Genomic DNA, 10,448 nt, shown 5'->3' with positions numbered 1-10,448 from the left:
ACAAATGTTGTTTTGTCTATTTGTTGTCACCTATCTGACGTGGAACAACAGACTGGTTCCAAATAGGAAAAGGAGTACGTCAAGGCTGTATGTTGTCACCCTGCTTTTTTAACTTTTATGCAGAGTACATCATGAGAAATGCTGGGCTGGAAGAAGCACAAGCTGGAATCAAGATCGCCAGGAGAAATATCAGTAACCTCAGATATGCAGATGACACCACCTTTATGGCAGGAAGTGAAGAGGAACTAAAAAGCCTCTTGATGAAAGTGAAAGAGGAGAGTGAAAAAGTTGGCTTAAAGCTCAACATTCAGAAAACGAAGATCATGGCATCTGGTCCCATCACTTCAGGGAAATAGGTGGGGGAACAGTAGAAACAGTCTCAGACTTTATTTTTTGGCTCCAAAATCACTGCAGATGGTGACTGCAGCCATGAAATTAAAAGACACTTACTCCTTGGAAGGAAAGTTATGACCAACCTAGATAGCATATTCAAAAGCAGAGACATTACTTTATCAACAAAGGTCTGTGTTGTCAAGGCTATGGTTTTTCCAGTGGTCATGTATGGATGTGAGAGTTGGACTGTGAAGAAAGCTGAGTGCCAAAGAATTGATGCTTTTGAACTGTGGTGTTGGAGAAGACTCTTGAGAGTCCCTTGGACTGCAAGGAGATCCAACCAGTCCATTCTGAAGGAGATCAGCCCTGGGTGTTCTTGGAAGGACTGATGCTGAAGTTGAAACTCCAATACTTTGGCCACCTCATGTGAAGAGCTGACTCATTGGGAAAGACCCTGATGCTGGGAGGGACTGGGGGGAAGGAGGAGAAGGGGACGACAGAGGATGAGATGGCGGGATGGCGTCACCGACTCGATGGACATGAGTCTGAGTGAACTCCAGGAGTTGGTGATGGACAGGGAGGCCTGGAGTGCTGCGATTCATGGGGTCGCGAAGAGTTGGGCACGACTGAGCGACTGAACTGAACTAAACTGATCCTACTCCTTTATCTGTATGTATTTCATGTAAAGCACATGGCTACTATGACATTGCATCATAGGGTCATTGTTCCTCTCTCAATAGATATATAGACAGACAGACATTTTTAAAAAGAATTGAGTCTTTGAGAGTTGAGGGAAAGAAGAAAAGATGACTGTGACTTGGCTATCATATCTGTAAATCTTCTCTTAGAGTAAATCTTTTAATATTCACACAGGCTTGTAGAACTATCATGGAGTCAATGTCAAAATAAAATTAAAGTAATTCCTTTCAGTGGTCAGACCATCGATCATTTAACACTACAAAGTTAAGAACAGCAACTGAAGTAACCATAAAAAGCCAAGAAAAAATTTTTAAATGAAGACAAAGTGGGGGAAAGAAAGCAAAAGCTCAAGTTTTTAGTTGATAAATGTTCCTCGTCAAAAGAAACATTTAACTTTATAAGAGTGTGCCACAGTATATTATTCATTATGGATGGCAGGATCCAAGAGTTTGGGAGCAATCACATTTTCTTCAGAGTGTATTTATATGTATAATTTAATATAGGGGGCCAACACTGGATATTTTTTAATTCTATTAAAAATTTTAGAATATCAGAAATACCATTGTAACATAGCTATATTGTACAACATTTCACATTTTAGTTTTAACTAATCTTTGCTTTACTTCTGCAGTATTGTATATCTTGAGGTTTAAAGGTCTTTTAAACTTAACTCACAGATGCCAGTTGCTTAAGGCAATTTATTGTCTGCTTTTGTTCTTGTTTTAATATTTGCTCTGTATGGTAGGGATGGTTGAACTATTTGATCACCAGGTCATTCTAAGTTGACTTCTATAAGAACAGTAACCACTTTTCTATTAGAAACTTAATATTTTGGGGGGGAAAGGGAAATTATGGCTTAGGACCTATGGCTACCAATGTCTTATTTAACAAAATTTCTCAAATAGAAGTTGGCTAATTCAAAAGAGTGATATTTTCAGACTTCTGAAATGTTCTCATATTCTGTCGAGACTATCATGCTTCCTCATAATGTCTGACACAACTCTTTCCTTCTCTGATGAACAGGTTTTAGAGCACAGTAACCTACTCTTAAAAATTAAACCATTGGAGAAGCACAACTTGCCTCAATTCCTCATGTCACACAAAAGGCCAACTTGGTAGACTGAGTGAGGAATCCTTCTCAGAGAATGACATGCAGTCTGAACCAAACTGAAGACTAAAATAGCTAAAACTGATGTGAATATATTATCATAATAGGTTTGCACAGCTTGTTAGCTAAATTCTTAGACAGTAAAGTCCATATTATATGCTTGTTCTACAGAACTTTTGGTTGATTCAGAATTTTTTTTAAAGAGAGCTATAAATCTTGATAGGTATTATAGGAGCATTTCTGTCTATTCTAACAAGACCAAAGTCACTTATTCAAACTGCATAGAGGCACTTGTTAGTATTGGAGAGCAGAAAGTTTTTCCCTTTGCCCTGGGCTTACCCTAAAATCTAGTATCTTCCAAAATTGGACTCCCAGACACAAAGAAGGCTAGGAAAAATAGAAGGCATTTCTCAGTGTGAGCCACTCCTACATAGTGATCATTTATGTCCTCTCTTTAAATAAAGGGCAGCAAAATGCAAAGATGTGGCTTGGGTTTGCCTTGTTTAGTGGCATTTATTTTAAAAACTTAAATCAATATTCATGTGAAAATACTTGTGTACATTAGGTCCCTGTTGGGTGAGCAGTGTTACTTAATAATTAATATTTGCTGCCATATCACTGAGTTAATATGTTTTGTGTTATAGAAATACAAACTTACTTTAGAATGTAAAAAGGAATCATTCCATTGGGCTAAACAAGTGAGAGGGGCCAGCAGTGAATTCACCTGGGTGATAGCAAGAACCCAGGGATTAGTGTATTATGTTAATGAGGTCTTACTCCAAGCAGAACTCTTGGAGACTTGTTGCTAAGCAAAACCCACTACAGCAGTGCAAAAGATATGAAAACATAATTCAGTTATGGAAATAATAAAAGCCCTTACTATTTCCAAAGGAGATTGTGATAATACACAATTTCAGGCCAAAACTATTCTAGGGCTCACACAATAATTTGCTGTTGCTGAGCAGCAGCAAATTATTCAGATTTATGAGGGGTTGGTGTGAGATTAGCAAGAACTTGATGTAATATCGGGTTAAGCCTCATTGCCATCCATCACTCCCCTGGAGCACGAAAGCAACCATAAGCACGATAACATTACAGGGAGCCACACATACATAAGAGATTTATTTCACCAATATAATGCTATTAGATCACAACTGGGTTTAAAGTTCATTGTTTGTAGATAGGATATTTCATTCACATAAAATTGTTTCTAAAGTTAACAGGCATTTTCCACAAAATAGAACAATATTAAAGACATCAAGTGGTTCAATATTTTAACTTTACATACATAAATGTACTTCTTTTAAACAGCAAATATTTTGGGCACAGAACTCGAAATTACTAGAATTATATCTGAGTTAATTTTTAAGATCAGTTTTTCAAAAGGGGTATATTTGGCTTGTATAATTAAGTTAGTTGGAGGCCGAGCTATGGATTCTCTTTAATGTATTTATAATATCATAAGTTCTAACTAAGAGTGATGAGTTTATAAAGAGAAATTAGTCCTTGAAGGGGGATAGATTGGTATTTATAGTCCTGCAGGGTCTATCTGAAGTGTGTTGAGAGATTATGAGACTTACCATAGGGACTAAGGGGATGTTCGTCCTCACTAGGTCCTGTTGCTCAGATATAAACATGGCCTCTTAGATGGCTGAATGTTGAGGTTCTCTCTAAATGGGAATGATCTGTTTGTACTATTATATTTGCTTTACATCTTACTTGTAATCATCCCTACATGTAAGCCTCCCCTTTGTTAGGGTTATTAATGGTTTCAGATCTCTTGAATACTACTCTTCTCAGAAAGGGAACTGCTTTCTGGACTAGTCTAGAAATTTTTTATGAGTGCCTTAACTCTATCAGGATAAGTAAAATAATTGTGCTTTTGTACTTCTACCCACATGCCGCCCATGTTTATGCGGGAAAATGTGACATTGCCATTTGTCTCAGGGGAGAGTTGTTAAGATTATATACTTCTGGCATCTATAATAAGTTTCAAGAGTTCACTTGAAAGAGGGATTTAGGAATAAGAGTACATCAGTCACCACCACACCCATCACCCAGCCTGGGGAGAGATCTCCGAGCTGGGGAAGAGTGAAGTAGAGTTAAAAGAGGAAGCAGGAGTTCACTTTGAAGTGTTTCCTCACTCCCTTGGGAGAGTTCTGATGGAAGGAAGCACAGGGAGAAAAGACCTAGTAGCTGAGTATCTGAAAGTAGAGGCCTATGTCTCTCCAGGCTTATCGGATCTCTGGTGAAAAGCAGCCTCATTGAAGTCTCTCATATCTTGGCATGAGGAGGCTGAAACAGCTGCCATGTTTTTAAGAGAAGAGTGGGACCTCGCTGACATATGCATCTTCTGCTACTTCAGGAAGACATGAGTGTGCAGTAAAACCATTTCTGAAGAAAAGCTATGACAAATCTGGACAGCTTACTAAAAATCAGAGACATCACTTTGCCAACAAAGGTCAATTTGGTCGAAGCTATGGTTTTTCCAGTAGTCATGTATGGCTGTGAGAGTTGGACCATAAAGAAGGCTGAGGGCTGAAGAATTGATGCTTTTGAATTGTGGTGCTGGAGAAGACTCTTGAGAGTCCCTTTAAAAGCAAGGAGACCAAATCAGTCAACCCTAAAGGAAATTAACCCTGAGATTCATTGGAAGGACTGGTTCTGAAGCTGAAGCTTCAATATTTTGGCCACCTGATTTGAAGAGCTGACTGATTGGAAAAGACCCCGATGCTGGGAAAGATGGAGGGCATGAGGAGAAGGGCGTGACAGAGGATGAGATAGTTGGATGGTATCACCGACTCAGTGGACATGAGTTCGAGCAAACTCCAGGAGATGGTGAAGGACAGGGAAGCCTGGAGTGCTACAGTCCATGGGGTTGCAAAGAATTTGGCATGACTTAATGACTGAATAACAGCAACTCCTGGGAAAGGCACAGAAGGGCTTAGGGAGAACCAGCAATCATGAAGAATCCAGTGGTCAGGTGTAGGAGAGAGCAGAGAGGCATACATGACCAAGGCTGGCCAGAGGCTGAGTGAGACTCAGGGGTACTCTACAGGGATAGAGGCCAGAGAATGGAGTCCATGACCAACATCTGTGCTCCCCACACAGTGCCCAGCCAGGGAGAAAGACAACGAAAAGCTCTGCTCCTGAAGGGGACATTATATCCTGGTTATTGAGCAATTTCAACTCGGAAGTATGTTAAGTACTTCCAAGTACTTGGAAGTATAGAAGTACTTTAAGTATTTCAACCTGGAAGTGCTTGGAAATAAGTTACTTCCCCAGCCCCCCACCAACAACCACTTCCAACTTCATGAAGACAGTTAGCTCTTTTGATAGGCAGAGCCTTCAAGAACATGTAAAAATACTAAACATTTTGGTCATGCAATTTAAAGCTTTATTTTCACATGCTACTTAAAACTTCCTCTCCATTCTATCCTTCCACACCTAATCAAAGCTTCTATCAAGGGAGAGGAATGGAATCTGTCTTATTATCCTCTCAAGTAGAGGAAAGCATGATGTAGGTCAGGGCCAGCTCCTTCTCCCACTCTCCTCCTTCCCTCCCCTCACCTCTGGCTCCTTCCCTTCCTTTCCCTTACCTCTTCCTTCATTCCTTCCTTCCTTTCTTCCTTCCTTCTTTATCCCACCCTCCCTCTTTCCTTCCTTCCTCTCTTCTTTTCCCTTCTCCCTGCCCTTCCTTTCATTCTTTCCCTTTCTTGTCTTTATTTTCTTTCTTTTTCCTTATTTTTCATTGCCTGCCTTCTCTCCATCCTTTCTTTCAGTAACTTCTTTCTTGTTACTTATGACACAGATGATCATGTATCCTGGTTTGCTAGGACAGTCCTGGGTTAAGCCTGCTGTCTTTATGTGATAGTGCCTGCCCATCACCCACTTTACTATCAAAGTTTTGATCACTAATTATACAGTCAGGTTAAGTGATACACATAAGGAAAATTAAAAAAAAAAAATAGATGCATGAGTCAGTGAACAATCACAAGATAACAATTGTGTAGCTCCTAAATAAGTCAAGAAATAGAACAGCGTTAAAGAATACACCTGCAATGCAGGAGACACGGGTTTGATCCCTGGGTCAGGAAGATCCTCTGGAGGAAGAAATGACAACCCACTCCCTTATTCTTACTGAGAAAATCACATGGACAGATGAGCCTGATGGGCTTCAGTCTATGGTGTCACAAAGAGTAAGACATGACTGAGCATGCTTAAAACCCCAAATATTTGGGAAACTTCCTTCAATTCTTCTCCAGATCATTACAAAACGTAGCCACCACCTCAACCTCCAACACTATTATCAGTTTTGTTTTAAATTTTGTATAAATCTGTTCTTTTATATAAGAGATTGATTAATGTTGCTGAGTACAGTTAGAAGACATCCATTTTCACTGTGATATAATATTCCATTTGATTATACTTTTTTAATGTATTCTATTTAAGGCGGTGGTTTCTAGTTTTAGGCTATGATGAATAATGCTGCTATGAACATTTGTATACCTATCTCTTAGTACAGAGGTTTCTGTTCAGTAAATATCTAAGAGAGGTATTGTCCAGACGTAATGTTTGAATATCTAATGTTAATTAGCTCTCCAAAGTGGTTGCTATTGTACAATAATGTAGCTAATTTTTTGTACATTCATGCAAACATTTTTTGTTTTTAATTCTCAAACAATCCTTTGGGAGATATGTGATAGACAAATATATGGATAGATAGGATTTACAGATGAGAAAACTGAGATTTAGAAATATATATGATGCCATAGATAATACAACTTATAGGTGGTAGAACAATCTACATGTAGTAGTCTGACTCTAGAGGAACCATGCTTAAACATTAGGCTTTCCTGACTCTTGCATATGGAAACAACTTCTAGCTCCCACTCTACCACCCATTTCCTTGTCTTCCTAATCGGCAGAATTCTGGTATCCTCCAGGAAGCTAAGACTATATTTCTTATTCTCCCATGCATCTAGGGATGTTCAATGAGATATAAGCAGAAGTTATGCCTGAAGATTTGGGGAAGGACACTGAAAAGGGCCTGACTTTGTTGGGGGAAACATCTTCTGTTCTTTTTGTGCTTCCTTTTTCTTCCTTCCCAAAAGTTGGAGGCAATGGCTGGAATTTCAGCAGCCATTTTAGACCATGAGGAGCCCTTAAGAAGGAATAGATTTCTGTATTTCTCCTTTTGGTTCTATCAGGTTTTGCTTCATGTATTGGGAAGCTATTATGCAATGCACAATCATGTAGGAGTGCTTTGTTAATTAACACTTTTATTGTGGTAGAATGAAGCTTTATATCTGGTATTTTAATTTTCTAGACTGCAGTAACAAATTACCACAAAACAGGTAGCTTCAAATAACAGAAAATTATTTTCTCACAGTTCTAGAGAGTAGAAGTCAGAAATCAGCAAAGCATGCCTTTTCAAAGCTCTAGTGAAGAATTCTCCCATGTCCCTTCTGTCTTCTGATGATTGCCAGCAATCTTTGTTGTTTGGGGGCTTGTGGCAGCAGAAATCGAATCTCTGCCTATGTCTTCACATGACCATTTTTCTTCCGTGTTCTTATGTCAATATTCCCCTCTTCTAAGGATGCCAACCATACTGGATTTCATAGAGTTCATCTTAAGCTGACTAATTTGCAAAAATCCTACTTCCAAATGCTATATTTACAGATTCCAAAGTGAACTGTTTCATTTTTAAAAAATTTAAAATAAGAGTAGTTTAAAAAGACAGAGTGTTGTTTTTCCCCTTAGAATTCAGGGTAGATGCAGCAATTCCATGGCCATCAGGGACCCAGGCTCCTTTTATTCTGCTATATCATCCTTAGCATAATGCCATCCATCCTCAGGGTCAACACATGATCACAAAATGGCCCCTGCAGCTCTAGCCTTCCTGTCTCTATTGTAGGTAATAGAAAGCAAAGAGGTATGGCCCAAAGCCTCCCTGCTAAATCATCTCTGCTTTAATTTAAAGAATTTGCCCAGCAACATCACCCAGTGACTTCTACTTACCACTTTCAGTTGTCTCTGCAAGGGAGTCTTTCAGCCATCTTTCTCTAAAAATGAAAATATCATTTTTAAAATGAGTATAACTTTTCAAATTACAATTTTCTCCAGATGTACACCCAGGAGTGGGGTTGCTGGATCATATAGCAGCTCTATTTTTTAGTTTTTTTAAGGAATCTTCATACGGTTCTCCATAGTGGCTGTACCAGTTTACATTCTTACCAACAAGATACATGCACTCCAGCATTCACTGCAGCACTGTTTACAATATCTAGGGCATGGAAGCAACATAAATGTCCATAAACAGAGGAATGGATAAAGAAGATGTGATGTGTCTGTGTGCTTGTGTGGCGGGGGGGCGGGGTCTGTGTGTGTGTGTGTGTGTGTGTGTGTGTGAAATACACAGTGAAATATTACTCAACCATAAGAACAAAATAATGCCATTTGCAGCAACATGGATGGACCTAGAGATTATCACACTGAGGAAGTAAATCAAGGAGAGAAAGACAAATATCATATGTTATTGCTTATCTGTGGAATCTAAAATAAAGGCTTCAAATGAACTTATCTACAAAACAGAAATAGAGTTACAGATGTAGAAAACAAACAAAGTCACCAGGGGGAAGGGGGGAGGGGTAAATTGGAAGACTGGGATTGACACATACACACTACTATGTATAAAGGTTGATAAGGACCTACTGTAAAGCACAGGGAACTCGACTCAAAGCTCTGTAATGGCTCTATATGGGAAAAGAATCTACAAAAGAGTGGATGTATGTATAACAGATTCACTTTGCTATACACCTGAAACTAACTCAACATTGTAAATCAACCACACCCTTACAAATATTTTTTTTTTAAAGGAGACTATAAGTCATACATGGAAATAGCCTATCATTGACCAGAAAGAAAAATGAGTACATTACTGGTAGCACAGGGTCCTGTTATATAGGAAGACATTGGAAATGGATAGAGGATAAGTAATCACTAAGCTTTGCCATACAAAGATCACTGTTCATAAAGATACATTTATGTGATCACTTAATGTCTATCTCCACTTTAGAGTATAGCTGCTGCTGCTGCTGCTAAGTCACTTCAGTCATGTCTGACTCTGTAGGACCCCATAGATGGCAGCCCACCAGGCTCCCCCGTCCCTGGGATTCTCCAGGCAAGAACACTGGAGTGGGTTGTCATTTCCTTCCCCAATGCATGAAAGTGAAAAGTGAAAGTGAAAGTGAAGTCCTGTCTGACTCTTTGCAACCCCATGGACTGCAGCCTACCAGGCTCCTCCATCCATGGGATTTTCCAGGCAGGAGTACTGGAATGTGTTGCCATTGCCTTCTCCAAGAGTATAGCTAATAGAAGGCAAAGATGGTGTTCATTTCTTTTATCAGCCCCTATTTTAGGAGACTCTTTAAAAAATTTGCTAAATGAAGTTGTTTACCTATTATATAATGTTCATTTGTCCTCAGTGTAGTCTCCCCTTCCATGTTCTTGTAAATCGGGTCATATAAAGCCACTCTTTGGATGATTTCCAAAAATAGACACCATGGCCCATGTGTGATTTAGCCAATGAGGATATAAATTATTTTTCTTTTTAATAAAAGACTATGGCAGGAAATTTATGTAAGGGCATTTCATAGCTCAATAGATATGCATTCAGATTTTCCAGTGTCTATAGAGTACCTGACCCACCCTCAACTGCTTTGTCATTCTGAGTCTGTCTCACATTGATATTCACATTAGGTTTCAAGAAAGACATTTTGCTAAGTTCATTTTGCTGCAATAATTCATGAGCTAAAAAAATTTTTAATTAAGCACCAAACTTTGTGGGCCCAGTTCATTTACCCTTGGCAGAAAGCAGCTTCCAGTAGAACAGCTTATATAGCTGATTATAAAAACTGTAAGAGTTCCCAGGACAAAAGATGAGTTCAAGAAAGAAAACATACCAACGCTGGTCAGGTGACTTAACTGTGAAACTCTCAGATGTGTAATAACAGGCAATTTCTTCCTCCAAGATGCAGTTTTTAAAATCGAATGGAAAAACAACACATTAAGCCTATTCTGCAACTTAACAAATTTCAAGTCCAGTTAAAAAGAATTTGGGTGAGGCCAAACATAGAACACTGATTAAGAACCTTTTCAGATTATAGGATCATAACGTCATATGCACAGCTTGCTTCTAGGGACTGCTCAGGCAGCCAATATGTCAGTACTGTTCTGCCCGTAACAATTTTAGTGCTTTAATTTATGAAAATAGACTGCTAACTAAAAAGGTCCTAGAGATCACTGT

The sequence above is a fragment of the Bos indicus genome, chromosome 10 (genome assembly GCF_029378745.1).
Source record: "Bos indicus isolate NIAB-ARS_2022 breed Sahiwal x Tharparkar chromosome 10, NIAB-ARS_B.indTharparkar_mat_pri_1.0, whole genome shotgun sequence".
NCBI classification, from domain to species: domain Eukaryota; kingdom Metazoa; phylum Chordata; class Mammalia; order Artiodactyla; family Bovidae; genus Bos; species Bos indicus.
This window is presented reverse-complemented; position numbering follows the sequence as displayed.